This window comes from Lissotriton helveticus, chromosome 7 (assembly GCF_964261635.1).
Source record: "Lissotriton helveticus chromosome 7, aLisHel1.1, whole genome shotgun sequence".
NCBI classification, from domain to species: Eukaryota; Metazoa; Chordata; class Amphibia; order Caudata; family Salamandridae; genus Lissotriton; species Lissotriton helveticus.
The window spans coordinates 90,753,534-90,769,109 of NC_136068.1; positions in this window are offsets into that span (position 1 = coordinate 90,753,534).

Below are 15,576 nucleotides of genomic sequence, written 5' to 3' on the forward strand. Positions count from 1 at the left end.
TTGCCAAAGTTAAGCGATATTTATCGCTAACGATGCTTAGCAACGAATTTTTTACCGCTAAGCATCGTCAGAAATTATCGAAGATAAACCTTGCTATTATCAAGGTTTATCGCAAATGCGATAAAAAACGGCCGCAATGCATGGATATCACTAAAAAGTCAGCGATATTCATGCATTACCGAGCTAATGCTCTTAGCCATGTTATCCACCTCCCATTGGATAACATGGCTAAGAACTGCTCAGGGCAGGTGTTAGTTTTTGGAGATATTCGCGCTTAGCGCGAATATCTCCAAAAGTTGGTAATAGGAGATAGATATCTTGCATGTTGTAATGCAAGTTATTGTGGTATATGGAACTCATACCATAATCTCTCAGGAAAGCAGAAACTGATCCTTTTGGGACCGCCTGAGAAGGCCTAGGGGGTGAGGGGTACTCTACTTTGCCCCCTTTTCACGTTCCGAACTATTTTATTTTACTCTCTTCTGTAATTACACAAAATGGCAGCGATAAGATGCATCAGAGACAGACAGTGAGAGAAAGGAGGCCGGAGATGAAGAAGAGATGTCAAATACACATTGGAGATAATATAGTGGGAGAAGGGAAGTAAATATGAGTAAACTTACCATGTAACATAAAAATGTTCCACTCTATACTATAAGTCTCATTTTATACTACAATCACTTCGCTACAACCTCATAAATTAAAAATAAAAATGAATAATGTCTCAAACAATTTTTGTATTTCTAAATATAAATTTATTCTTCTGAATTTTCAAAATTTGAAAGAACTAGTAACATGTCCTCATCAGGAATTTCCTCTTCAATCATCTCATCTGGAATCTCCTCATGTAAAGTCTGCAATGATGATTCTTGTAACTCTATGGTCTCCAAACATTCGATAAATTCGCCATCAAGAGATTGATCAAAAAAATCATTCAAGTCATTTCCTCCTTGTGAGAATATTTCATTATTGGTGCTGTCAATTTCAATAAATGTAGTGGATAATTCAAAAGAAATTGCCACGGTCTCTTCATTGTGAGCCATTTTATTTTGAAATTGCTTGCTGTAAATTGCAGAAAAAAATAATCACTTTCATTTATCGTTTTTAGTAATACATAATATAAAACTAACTTTATCAAGTATTTAGTATAACAGAAGGACTGTAAATAAATAATAGAAAACATTTTTCAAATTATCTTAAAGTGTACAACATAGTTCCCCTTACAAATTAACAACTCACCTTTTTAAAAGTAGGAGAAGTGTTAGTACTGTGTAAACCAAACACCAGAAATTGAGCACCAAAAATTCCTCACAAATGTACCTCAGACAGTAGTATCACAAAATGGCTGTGGTTTCCTCTCATTTTAGATATATACATAACCAATTAACTTTCATCACACACAAATACAAAACCAAAGTAACATTTTAATTGGTTCTAAATTTCAACACTTTCAAATGTGTTTTCCCCATGCAATTTTCCATAGGACATTTAGATACGTCTACAGCCTGAATGGCTGAACGGAATTACACCAAACTTGGCAAAATGGTACATCAAACCTAAGAGGTCAGGGAGGATCTACTATGCCCCCTTATGGTAATTTGCCCCTTCGCTTTGGCCTCCTCTTGTCTCTCGATCCTACTGAGAGACAAGATGGCGGCCGCTACAAACTGTTTGGAATGTTTACAGACGCCGGAGAACCAATCAGCTTCGCTTCACAAAGCTCCGTACCGCGAAAAGTACGCGAACTGGAACGCTGCCCGGTCCGCTGTTACAGATATATATCTTTTTTTGAACGTTCATTTCTCAAAATCCACTGGAGCACATATATTGAGACCTAGCAAAGGCACATCGGGCTACCAGTCCCTACAATTTTGCCAAGTTTCGTGCAAATCCATTCAGCCGTTCGGGCTAAAAGTGAGGCCAACCGCCCTATGGAAAACTCAATGTAAAAAACATGTTTTGGGACCCCCCTTTTTTCTCGGCCCCCCCTTGACGAACCCCCCCCAAATTTTCAGGGGCTGCTCAGAAACAAAATGTTCCATTTTCCTGAAAATTTCAGCCAATTCCGTCCACAAACGCCAAAGTTATTAGACATAGAATTTTCAAAAATCCCATAGAGAAAAAATCCTAACTATATATACCTACTGGCGACCGCCAGTAGGTAATACATATATATATATATATATATATATATATATATATATATATATATATATATATATATATATATATATATATATATATATATATATATATATATATATATATATATTGATATTTTGTACATCTAGATTTTTTAAATCGATATTTTTTAGTCAATGTTTTTATACCTACCAGTTTAAGTATAGGGAGTCAATATTTTTGTAGTCTATATTTTTCCGAAGATATTTATTACATCGATATTTGTGACATCGATGTTGAGTCAGTGAACCTTCTCTAGAAACCCTTACACCCAAGGAATATGATCGGCATTTACTCTGGACAATACAGAACACAGGGACATATTATCAACAACTAGCGATATTTATCGCTAAATAAGCTTGGCGACAATTTTTCTATCGCTGTGCTTAATGCGTGAATATCGCTGGAAATGCAGCGATATTCAGGCATTAACGCCAATAGGGTCTTAACCTGAGTATCCAACACCCATTGGATATACAGTTTAAGAAGTGGTCTGAGCAGGCGTGCTTTGATAATAGACGATAGCGATGCTAGCGACTGCTTCAACTGCTTTCAGTCGCTAACATGTTGGGTACGCCCACTTTGCATGTCATTAGTGATAAATATCGCTGACATGCAAATCGGGCCCCAAACCGCTTGCTATCTCCTACAAATTGTCGCTAACTGCTGTTAACGACAGCTTGCTAATAGGGCGATGAAATTATCGCCGCTTCTCGGCCGAAAACGGCCGCAAAAGCGGCAATAATTTCATATCGCCCGCCTTGCTAATATGCCCCTGAATCCCTTGCACACGTAAAAGTGTCTCTGCACTGTCACAGTTACAATTCACAATGGTTTCCATTTTTATTGCAGGTTTCTAGGCAATTCACGGTGACCATTTGTGACTTTCATCTTCACCCCTGGGAGGTTACAAGCCTTTTGGTGTAGATTTTCTCATTTCTTTTAAAATCCGACCGTATTTGTTTAGTTAGCATAGAGCAAGAGAATATGACCGCTAATCGCTGATATCAGTACATGAAAGCTAGAGATTTTCCAAACTAACATCAACATCCATTGGGGGGTCACCAGTCAAATCCTCTCCTCTTGGTACACAATATTACATTTAATTAAACTTTTTTCTAACATATTGGTTGTATGTATATTCTTATTTGCAATTCCAGTTGGTTTTGGTGTAATCCCTGTGGTAAGCAGGAGAGTTTGGAGATGCGCACAAACCCATGTGTTTTTTGCCCAGTCAATGACTGGGGTTATTCTCTTTCCAGGGTTGGAAGGGAAGCAGAATGCCGCTAATATTTGAGGGTTTTTAGTAAAAGGGGGTCCAAAATATTCTTCTTGTTTAGAAAAATAAAGAAAAATAAAAACATGTGTAGCTGAGCTAAGGCTCTGTGTTTTACGATGCAGAATTGTATTGTACAATTGTACAATGCACACTGAAAAAGCATATCCAATGCACTACCCAATTTCTCATCCTGTGCCTCCATCAATATCTTTAACTTATATATACGTACCTCCTTTATGTATCTATATACTTTCAATGTAATTATGGATCTATATATTTATCACTTTCTTCTAATTTAGCATTTCCAATGCACTACCCTATTTCTCAGCCTATACTTCGTTCAATATATCTTCTAGCCCGACCTTCTGACTCATCTCAAACTTCTTCTACTACTCCTTCCAATGCACTACCCTATCTCTCATCCTATACATCTATCAATATATCCTCTACATCCACTCTCTCATTTATCCCAAACCCAATACCACTACTATGATTGTCAAAATAACCCTTTCTAGACTCTCTCCTACTCTACCCCTCCTTGCATCATCTGATACCTCTTTTACTATACCGATCCCCTTAAACAAACCTTTCTAAACTCTTTCCTCTGAGTCCTCCCCTCCAAAACCCCTTTTTACTAATCCAAAAGCCAACTCCTATTGCTAAGACCTAAAACAAAAATGAAAAAAAAATCTTTCACTCTTTTATCCCTCCACTATCCTTTCAAAATCGAAATTAACAGATTAACATGTTCACTTCTTAAATGCCATATTAAACTATACTAGTATACTACCCAAATAACTGAATAACATATCCACTACTCAAATTACTTCATATTTTTTACTATACTAATTTTCACCAGTAATCCTTTATGGATTCCAGAGTGGCGTGCTACTCGCCAGAAAAGCGATTCAACACCCATCAGTGGTAACAAGTGCTATATGAATGCAAATCTTTCTTCCCCTTTTATCCCTCCGCTATCCTTCTCACTCCAAGTAACTGACTAATATCCACCACTGAAATTACTTCATATTTCACCATATTAATTTACCACTAATCCTTTGTAGGCTTCCTGAATAGCGTGCGTCAACAAGCGCGATATAAATACAAACCTTTGTCCTCCTCTATCCTTATGCTATCATTCCAAATCCAAATAACTGACTAACCTATCCACCACTTAAAATGTACTTGCATGTTTCACTATAATAATTCAACACTAATCCTCTATGGGTCCCGGAGTAGCGTGCTACTCGCGGAAAAAGCTCTTCAACGCCTCGTCAGGGGTAGTAAGCGTTATATAAATGCAATTACAATACAATACAATACAATACAATACATCTGAAAATCTGTTACTGGTGCATTGTACCAGGTGTAACCTAGGCACTTTTGGGGCAATCCTTAAAATGCTTTAAATTATGACCAACTACTGTCAAAAGTCTCTGACTATAAAACGTTTCCTAGTACAGTGATGATAACCTGGTATATTGTTCAGAACCATCAATAACAATGTAAGCCTTTGCTGGAGTGGATTAATTTTCCTGTGTTCCTGGGTGGAAATTAAAAATTGCTAAATTAGAAATGTTACAGTTGAATACATTTTGCCTTCAAAGTGTTTGGAGGCTATAATCTGAGGTGAAAGACTCAGAAAATCAAGTACTTACGTAGTTTGTTCTCTATTTCTATTGAAGAAAAGATTAGGCTTAACGCTAGAGGACATTAAGTAAAAAATATTTGACTTGACATCAAAATGGCCTCCTTTATAAATGTCTTAATGTAGCACCTTAATATCGGGCTAGCCCCCATTAGTAACACAGTGTCCATGTTCTCAATCATTTTATGTAGGTCGTTGTTTTATACTATTGATAAACACTTTTGAAAATGTTTATGTCAGAAAAGGCAAGAACTTCTATTTCAAATCTTAAAGGATTTAAAGATGTCGGGGGTGTAAAATGTCCTGATTTTTATACTTAACATTTGGCTTTTCACTGCAACAATCTTGGTTTTGGGTATATGGCACCCATGATTTGGTTGTGCCAAAATAGGTTGCCCTGTAGACCTCTGTGATTGTTCCTTTTTCATTTAAGGAAGTACTGCATTAATTTCACCTGTAGGTTCCTAACACCAATATTAATATTTAAGTTCTCAGAAAAAGAGAAGTTTTCATAACTCGGCTCCATAGTACAATAAGAATTTAACCCATAGGTTAATCCCAAGAGTAAGCAATGGGGCAGTCATTGGGTTATGTACATTTTGATGATAATTCCTTGTTCTCTTTTTTGTAGGTTAGCTATGATGTATAATTGTCCCGGTTCTTTTCATAAACAGTATGTTAATAGTAACTGTTGAGTTAAAAAAAGTATTAAAGTGACCTCTCTGGTGATTCCCAACATAGAGCCTGATTCACCGCAGTAAAAATATGTGTGTATTTGCTCCTATATATCTTTACAACTATACCTAGGTGTCACGCTCCACTTTCTGCTACCTGCCATTTTCAAGGGGGAAGGGCCTTTACAATGCAGGCTGAGCCACGCTTGCCGTTTCCCCGCAAGTGTAACCATGCTTGCCTGAACCACGCATCTGCCTTAACCACGCGCGTGTGTTAAGGCAGATAGCGGTCAATTGTTCAGACGGGCGGGTAGGAGTGTCAGAATAGGAAGCTCCTGATGCGGACAAGTAAGTGGGGCTGGGGCCTGGTTTCGGGGTGTTGTTTTTAGGGGTAGGGGAGTCGGATTTAGGTCTAAGGGGGGGATCGGGGTCTTTCAACAAGGGAGACAGGTTTTTAGGGCTCAGGGCGGGTGAAGGGGGTTGAGGCAATCTTTAAAGCTGGGGCTGGGTTTAGGGGGGTTTTAATGGGTGGCAGGGTTTTAGGCCTCAGGGCAGTGAAGGGGTTGGGGTAGTGTTAAGGGCAGCGCAGGGTATGTTTTAGGACTCACTGGGGGGGGCTGGGGTTTGGGAAGTTTAAGAGGTAGGGGGCAGGGTTTTAGGCCTCATTACGGGAGATGGGGTAGTGGTAGTTTTAAGGGCAGGCCGCGATAGGCTTCAGGGCTCAGGGCGGGGGTTGTAGTAGCTTTTTAAATGGGGGCGGGGTTTAAGGCCTCAGGGTAGTGGAAAGAGTTGAGGTAGTTTAAAGGACAGCACGGGGTATGTTTTAGGACTCAGGGCAGGGGAGCTGGGGTCATGGTACTTTAAGGTAGGGGCAGGGTCTTAGGCCTCAGGGCGGGAGAGGGGAATGGGTAGTTTTAAGGGGAGGCGGGGTAGGTTTTAGGTCTCAGGAAGGGGGGCCAGGTAGGGTTAATATGATTTAGGGCTTATGGCTTAGGAATTAGGGCGGGAGGGGGGATGTTGGGGTTGGGGTAGAGGTAATCTTTACCACGCATATCCATTTACCAATCATTCCTTTCCCACAAAATTGCATGGTAAAGGAATGTGTGATTTAGACGCATTTGTGGTTAGGAAAGCATAGTAGAGGCATTCACAATTTGGCCATGCGTACCTCAGTCATATAATCATTTTCAAATGAAGATTTACACCTAGGAGTAGGCATACATATCTCCATCCCCAAATATCCTGGAGTGTGCCTCCTATAGCAGAATTTAAGACTGTAAAGTTACGAATAATAACATTTGATCTGTCAGTGGAGATCTCTATTACTATGTACGCTCTTCATGAAATATAGTGAAAAGTATTAACATTTATTAGTCTCAAAAACTAGATATTTAACACATTTTGATTATTAGATAAAAGATATTATTGTAATGTATTTACTACTAATCTAGAAACCCTAAAAAGAATATGTCACTGTACATTAACTCATCGAATGAAATATTTATTAAATAAGGTAATGTAAATAAATTATTTAATTTATTACCCACCTCCTCTAGTATTATTATTTACAATTTATTAAATTCAGTTTAAAGTAGTCTGTTTAATTAATTTAAATAGTTTAAATGTTCTAATAAAACTTTAAACATTTATTTTAACTGTTTTCATTAAGTTTATTATTACATTTAAAAACATAAAATATTGAATAATTATATGTCATTTGTATCTCTCTCTGGCTCTCTCTTTACTGGATGTTCTCTTGTATCGGGACAAAGCACTACCTCGCTAATGAGCTCTAATTAGAGTGAAACATGTGTGTCAGGGTTGATTTTATTCACCCAGGTTGGCTTGGATGGTATTTTACTATGTCTGCAGTGGTACATTTCTTTTGTCATTTTTCAGCCAGGCGGGGATGGCACTTGCTAAATTTAGGCGTAAGGACTTTGCAGTAAAAATTGCGCAAGGCTTTGGGCATGATTATGACTTTGTCAGTGTGGGAGTGGGGCCGCCACTCCGCTCTCACACCATCAAAGTCTTGTGAGTATTGCCCACCAGATTACGAGTTTTATTGTGTCTGATGGTTGTTTCTTTGTCAGTCCCAAAACAATCCCTCTGAAAAAGGACACCCCAATGGGAGCGTCAAAGGAAGCTAGTGCATGAACTCTGCAGTCCATGTTGTACAGGAACTGCTGTGCATGCACACAGGGGGGCACAACATGTGCACCCCTGCATGCATCCCATTTGCCTGAGGCAACAGGGGGCCCTGTTGGACCTCTGTGCTTCCTCTCCGCCACAGTTTTCATGGCGGGCTCACTGCAATGAAAACCGTGGCGGAGAGGTAACTCATAATATGTTTGGTGGTGCCGCAGCAGAACCACCAAGCATATTGCGGACTCAAGGCCACTGCAACACCGCCCTGGCAGTTGTGGTGGTCCCCGGCGGTCCAATCACCCAAATTGTAATAGGGCAGTTGTAGTCATAATTCGGTCCTCTGTCACTCTCTAGCTCAGCATGGAGGGCACTATGCTAATTCTATGCTTAAAAATTCTGTGAGGGAAACATACATTTGAGGTGAGCAGTTTCAGAGTGCTGGTGGTGTTGTAGTGTGTTCCAAACCTTGGGAACCCAAACCTTGGGGAAAGAGCTTATATACTTTTATGTATAGAGATAAAAACATGTGTTTTATTTAACTTTAGTTCCAGTGGAGGGTTATTTTATTTCTCTGATCATATTTTTCTATGAGAGCATGATGCAGTGGCAGTGATTTTGCTAGACGTGGTGCTTGACTTAATCTAATGCTGGGCAAAGGTTAGTTTACACCTGTTTTCCTCATTTTGGACTGTAGTAACTTTAAAACTGTAGTTTTTGAATTGCAATGGTCTTGCTCTTTTCTGGCTCTGTGTTTGTATTATCATGTCCCTACCTTAAAATTTCCCTAAGCACCTCCCTTTTGGTACCAGATATTCACAATCTTTTCCCACTCCCCCAATCTCTCTGACATTTGCTACTAAAACTTACATCTAGATATGCAGAGATTTCTGTCATTTTGGCAGAGATCTCCACACAGAGCAGATAAAAAGACTGAAGTTTCGGGCCTTAGGCTTGTGAATTTCTTTTGTAGGTCTACTTTACGTACGAAAAAATGCAGTTTGTGAATTGAGCCCATAGTATTTGTGTGTTATTCGAGAAATGTTCCCAACCTCCAAAGACTTCTTTGGTTTATTGTCTATTTATTTGTGAATGCATGAGCAATAAGCGATAACACTAATGTTACATCTCAACAGAAAAAAATATTTGCCCCCAGAGGGGCATATTCACAAACAGTACTTTGCAATACATTTAGCAGTACTACAATAGTACAACTAAAGTACCACAAAATGCTATTCACAACCCATGAGTGTGAATCTCCACCTTCACCTCTCCTATGTTTTCTATGGGTAGACCCTCACACATAAGAATTTAATACTTAGCTGTAAATGTGGAAGGGATTGGGGGAATGGCAGGAAAAAGGGACATATTTGCTACTAAGAGGCCGGGTACGATCTCGCAAGGAAGGTCTCCAGACGGGGTCCGGAATGAGCAAATTTGAATTGAAGCCTATGTTTCCTACCGTATCTGCCCCCATTCCGAATGACCAAGTACGATGCGAAGATCTCGTCCGCATCGACCAAATCATTTCCAAACCTGATCCTGTCTGTCCAACAAGTTCTCAGCCGAATGGAATGGAGCTGGCTTCCGAACGAGCGAGTACGATGCACGATTCGGACAGCCGCATCGACTTGGTCTCAGCGAGACAAAACGGCTGTGGGAATCAGACTTTGGGGGGCTGTAGTTGGCCCCCCTTTACCTGGGCCCCTCAGAATCGGTCCTGTGGGGGTACCCAAGGGTCCCCACTTTCCATGCATTCAGTGTGGTGCCCACCACAGGGTGTATGCTGTTCCGCACCCACCCCTTTTTGCTATGGGAGCCTCTGTTCGCATTCACTATACAGGCTCCCATAGAGTTCAATGGGAGTCTGAGTGGACCGAGTCCGGTTGCATCGGATTTGGTCGCTCGGACTTGCGGAGCACAATTTTCTAGGAAAGCCTTCTGGATCCGAGTCCTACGGAGGGCATTCCTAGCAAGATCGTACCTAGCTCCTAAATGGGAGAGGAAACAGGAGTAGTAAGGAGGGTTTTAAAGAGGTCTAGGCAGAGGTTTCACGAGGGACATGCACCCACTTACAAATGAGTAAGCTGATTGTTGTTCATAGACAGCAATTCTAAAGATTCCATAGACAAAAAGAGACCCTTAACCGCAGTAAAGGTTCTGTCTGTGATGAGAGGTTCTGGATCACCCTGGGCATTATCAATGATGTGGTTATTTAATTGAATTTACTAATCTACCTACATAGAAAACGGTGGTACTTTTCATATGTATATTTCCATTATAGATAACAGTTCAAATTTGCCTATTTTTCGATGTCTTGATATTTCACACATATAACTTGAAAAAAAGCATTTTAAACAGACACAACTCTGCAGTTTAAAGCACTTCCTCTCAAATGAAGCCACTGGACTTCACTGCCACATCACGTTATCTTTCTAAGGAGGCTAGGGCGGTGATACAATGGACCAGCAATCATGGGCAGGGACACAATGTGCTACAACTGAAAGGCTTCAGAGTGCTCCATAATGCATCAAACATGGCACAATTGCATGGGAGGCTCACTTCACCGAAGGCGTAAAAAACAGCCCTGGTTCTGAAAGGAGGAAAAGAGAATGAATCACACCACTGACATTTAATGCAACTGTTATTCGTGCTCTAATGTTGCTATAAAAATACATTTTCAGCTCTGCTGAATATTTTTTCGGCTGCATTTCACCTGAATACAATATTTCATCAAATTCCCGGGGACTGTGCCCACATACAAATATTTAGCACACCAGGGGGTTCATCTTATGTTATTATACTGATTAGGGGTCATATGTATGAAGGAAATTTGCGAATTTCGGCGTTTGAGATCACAAAATAGCAAAGTTGTATGTATGAAATCAAAACAGCCTCGCAAAAAAAGGAATTTCAAATTTGCAATTCCCTATTTTGCGTTTGCATTTAAGGAATCGCAAATTGCGATTCCTTAAATGCAATGTATGAGGCCCAGAAAAAGTGCAATTTGGCCATAAGGAATTGCAAATTACCACCAACTTCAAGTTGGTGGTAATTTGCGATTCCTTTGAAAAAGGCACTTTTTTGCATTTTTCAAAGCGCCATGTGGCGCACATAAATGCCCTTAGGGCATGTAAGGCACACATGCACATTTCAAGGTGCAACAGGGTGTCCTTTTGACACCCTGGCACCCTTGAAATTGCATTCTCAATTTGCGATTCTCTAATTGAGTATCGCAAATTGAGAATGTCTTCATGTTCGTTCCTATGGGCCTCTAGGCCCATAGGAATGAATGGGGAGGTATTCCTTAATTGTGAATTACAATTTGCAATTCGCAATTAGGGAATATGTAGGATTCGCAAAATTATTTGCAAATCCAACATACATAGCATTTTGCGATTCTCAAATAGCGATTCTCTAAAAATCGCTATTTGAGAAACGCAAAACGTAAACTTCATACATATGGCCCTGGTGGTTTAAATAGTTCCACTCTTTTTGTGGTTTTAAATAGTCGCCTGTTATTGTAGAGCTGTCTGCTGCAAACTTCCAACAGCATCACCCCTGAACTTGACTTTGCAAGGAGAGTTTGGAACTGTAATTACAGATATAAAGAACTTACTCTGTTTCTGCTGTCAAGGAACTCTCTTTGAGCTCTAAGGGCAGACATTAGCTCAACTCCAATAAAAGACCGCGCAAGCGATAGAGACAGCCTCTTCCTGGGGAAAGGCGAATGTGAGACAGGCTAATGTATGTGACACCTGCGGGGGACAATGATGCTCGCGAAGAAGTCCCAAAATGGCTCGGCGTTCCCAGCCACTGATCAGAAGGGACAGCTAACCCTTATCCTGTCCACTGTAATTTACTGCCCTGCTCTGCTGCGTTCAGAAAGGATCAGTTTCTGCATCCAGACAGAGGCACGCGCAGCCTCCGCCGTACACCGGAAGTGCAACAGAGATGCGCCATCTAGGCAACGTTCGATTGTGATGAAGGACTAAAGTTCCCTAAGGGAAGGGCGGGCAGACCAGAGCTGTATGTCTTTATCAACTCTCTGCAACAAATCAGCTGCTACCCGAAGAATGTGCACACTGGTTGACCTCCAACATTTTCAGTATCTGGAAGGTTGAGATTCCTGAAATCCCTGTTAGAATGCATTTAGCAATTGTAGGTTCCCTTAAGAAAATGCTCTGATTGGTATTGCAGATGTTTACCTGAAAACTTAGGTACTTCTCTGAACTGGAGGTACTGAACAATAAATAGACTATCCAACTAATTCAACCTATTTTTGTGTTCTGCCCTTTGCAATTTTTTAAGACAAACCCCCATCATGGCTGATCAAGCTAGACCTTTTGCCGCCAATGTCGGTTCCTGCGTTTGCCACCCTGCGACAGGCGCAGGTAACAGCAGGGGGAAGGGTGGGTACTGGCGATTCCTGTGTTTGATACCCCGTATTGGTCTCAGGTAAGAGTGGGGGGTCCGCCATCCCCAAAACTAGTGCCGCCCGGCGTGGACAGCCCTCCCCCCTTGCTTTGCCACTGTGGTGGTAGGTCATACTACCCCACAGCCTACAATTGATCCGTCTGCCTTTTGGCACTCCCATGTATTGCCAGTGGCTATCTCTGTTGGTTGAATTCTCTCATGTGATTAGTCCACAGTGACGTCCTGCTCATTGGAGACAACATAACATTTTTTAGCCTTGCGTCTTTTTAGGACTGCAGCTACATTCAGCCCAGTGCCCTACCCTAGTACAATGCAAACTATTTTGTCTGTCTGTGCAGTTTCCTTAGCAGATCTCCGCCTCAACTGCGGATGCATGACGTTACAACGCATGCTTTTACCACGCATGCTGTTACAACGCGTTTTTTACAACGCAAACCTTTACAACGCATAGCGCTTTGGGGCGCTGGATAGTGAATAGTTTAATTTACTATTCCAACTCCAGTCCCCGTGGACACTAGGGAAGGTGTTGGATAGTAAATTAGATCCATTCCCTATCCTAGAGCGCCCCCCAGCGCAATGCGTTGTAATGGTTTTCGTTGTAAAACCTGCGTTGTATAAGCACTGCGTTGTAAAAGTTTCGTTGTAAAGGATGTTTCCCCTCAACTGCTTAATGCTACTTTGAATATATGGCTTGGGCCCGTCCCGCTACACAATCTTTGAAGAAAATATTATCTACCGCTTCCTGCACAAAAACAATCCTGCCTGTAACTCAGGGTGCTTGCGTCGCTGCTAGGCAGCACTCAGTACACCAGACATAGTGCAGGAATGCGTCATATCTTAGTAGATATAGGGCAGTCCTGTCACGCAGCTCAGTAAGTTGTCTCGATGTATTGCGCTGCATGACTGTTTAATAAATCCGGCCATGGGTCTCTGAGTCTCGAGTGTATAGGTTTTATTCAGTTTTGGACTTTAAAAGAGCTCTGCCACACCAGTTCAGCTAAGGATTCTGACCAAGACCAGAGCTTTCTAATAAAATTGCCATTCATGTGTAGAATCAGTCCTAGGACCAAATAAATACATTGTTGTTTATTGACTGTCCCCTTATCATCAGGACCAGACACTGTTAACTTGTGAAATGTCTGTGTGGAATAGGATGCCCTAAGGCATCTGTGGCAAATTGTTGCTACTCCAAAGAAATGGTTCCAGGAACCAATTCCTCTTTCTTCATGCCTGGCAAGTGAAACTCCAACATATAAAGAGGTACAGTAATGAAACTGTCTGGCACCGATAGACAAATAGATTTTGTTGATCCATGTCAGCCCCTCTCCAATAGACTTGGTGAGCTGAGCTGACATGGGAGCTTATTATTATGAGTACCGCGGTCCACAGCACCGCCATACTCATGGTGGCGGTCCGATCATCGTCAAACTGCGGGCCCACCCTCAGTATTAGGAGTGTGGCAGTCAGACCGCCACACTACTGCTGCAACCACAGGGATCCAGGATACTGCGGTGGATCTGCAGCGCTCAGGATCTACAATATGCTGTTGGAGCCGCTGTTGCACCGCCTAGAATATTCTGAGTTGGCTATCCACCGCCACACCATGCAGGAATGTGCAGTACATCGACTGTCTGCATGCTTGGCTCTCCTATGGGCCTACAGGCCCCCGCAATCAGACTGCTCCTGCACCACTCACATGACCAGGATCACGCTCATAATCCGGCGGAAGGGCGCACTGCAGTTTTGGCAGTCCTCCAGCGCCACCGTGCCACCACTGGAGGACTGCCAAAATCGTAATAAGGCCCATGGTACCTATCAGAACCTCCAGTGATGTGAAAGCAAGAGGCATGAATCATGGAATTTTAAGGGTATTCTCATATAGTGCTCTCTGGACCTACTGCTTTCAAATAAAGTGACACATTATCAAAATGTGCCCAACTGCATACCACTACGAACTGTCCTAGAGATGGAGCAATAATTGTGATCTGGCATAAGAAGGAGATGGGCACACAGGTTGTCCAACCACAGCTGTAAGATGCAGATGTGAGGGGGTGCCTGACCAACAATCACTTATACCATTATTCATACACATTCATAACTTGGGGTTTGTCACAGAACTAAGGGCACGATTTATAGTTTGGCGATTGGGAACTCCATCACAAATTTGAGGGATATACCATCTCCCTAATTACACGCTCATTAAGATATAATGTGCTTGTAATAAGGCAAACAGGATATCTGTCACATATTGATGGAGTACCCACTCACCAACCTCTAATTCAGGCCATAACTGGATTATATGGAAAGGAGGGAACTGTTCGGAAACCCTGGTTAGTGAGACTGCTTGATGAGGCAGTCATCTTCACAAATGTCATTGTCACTGCACGTTCGAATGCCAGAGTTTTCAAATTGCTAAAGCCCATAGCATTGACGTTTGTATAGCACAGACATACATATTGGTAGAGCAACACTCAATAGGCATGTATCCACACACAGGCAACACACATTAAAAAAGCATGCACATATCTCAACATAAATACAACCACTTTGGCTCACATAACAGCAGACCCTCGTTCACAAACAAACAATACAAGTAGATCTTCCTATGGACAGGATCAATCAACAGAGGCATACATATTCACACACAATTCACATACAGACTCACACACTGTCACCCATAGGTAAATATGCATAAACAGCTGGAGGAACAGATGCATGTGGATGGATGGATATTGATAATTGATAAAATAGTGTTATATTTTCTGGTGCTTTTAAAGGTTTAATGTGCCTATACTGATAGTTTGCAACAGTTTTTGTGTTTGCAACAAAGTGATGACATATCAAACCTACCAAAGTACTAGCAAACGATTTGCTCTATCATATGTTGCTGATTTTTAGGTGGGCTGGAGGCAGGGGCACAATTAGACCAGAACTTAGGAGGGCTGACACACCAAGCAATGGAGAACATTAAAGGAGGGGTTGAGAGAAATGAAGTATCAAGCAGGTTGAACAGATTTTAGTACAAAGAACATAAAATAGGTTTTTGTAAAGGCATTTCAAAATGTTGACCCTTTTTGCTAATTCTCTGACAATTCCATACTGGCAGGATAACGTCCTCATTGAGGGCCTTATTTATGAAAAGTGATGCATTGCTGCGTGAAAACAGCGATGCGTCATTGCGCCCTCCTTGCGTCAGTATGGATGCGTCATAT